Below are 921 nucleotides of genomic sequence, written 5' to 3' on the forward strand. Positions count from 1 at the left end.
CAGCTACCCTAACAATGTGATCAGCGTTTTGGTGTTCCTGGCCAGTATTACAAGGATATAAATATTTAAAAAATACTTATATTTATAAGTAAAAAAAAAAAAGGTGAATGTATTGTTCGTAAGATCACCTCATTTGAAGAATTGATTGAAAATTGTACCTATTCATGTGAAATAGTCTATAGCGTTCATCCACAATTCGACCATTCTAATCCATCTGTGCACTATTCCAACTACCGTGTCATTTATTTCCCGAAAAAGCGACACGATAATTCTGTGGCTCCAGTGAAAAGGGGTACAAGTCTGAATTTGGCCAAATTGAGTTATATAGACCAAAAAACACAAAAAAAAATAACGCGATTGGTGTAAACGGATCTAAGATATCTTTTAAAACAACGGACTTTTCTGGTGGTCAAGGGTAGAACTGCCTTAAAAAAGTTAGCGACAGAGGGTATTTGTCAAGTTGTATTTCTATTAACTAAAGTTTTGTTTGTGATTTATGATCTAAATTTAGTTGTACGTGCTGTTTTTCATATAGCGGGGTGTAAAAAAATCTAAGCACACTTGAACCCTAAAACAAGAACAGATTTATTTAGTTTACATTGATACAGTGAAGTTCAATCTCTTTACACAAAAAAAATCAAATTAAAATATAAGATTAAGTCGAGCTGCGCCGTTTTCACAAATCGAATATAAAAAGTTTACATGGAAAAGGATATAAGTCTTTGCGCGGGGGAATGAGCGGGTGAGTGGGGAGCCATGGCGCTCACGGATGAGCCACAATCGTGTGCGCTGACTTGTGCAGGGAGAACGCGCTTGCGAGCTGCGCAGTCGACGGTTATGCGATTAAGTTATATCCTTTTACACCAATTTTATTATTAAACTAATATTGCACATTGCATTAATTTTAAGGGTATTAATTAA

The sequence above is a fragment of the Choristoneura fumiferana genome, chromosome 8, assembly GCF_025370935.1.
Source record: "Choristoneura fumiferana chromosome 8, NRCan_CFum_1, whole genome shotgun sequence".
NCBI lineage: Eukaryota > Metazoa > Arthropoda > Insecta > Lepidoptera > Tortricidae > Choristoneura > Choristoneura fumiferana.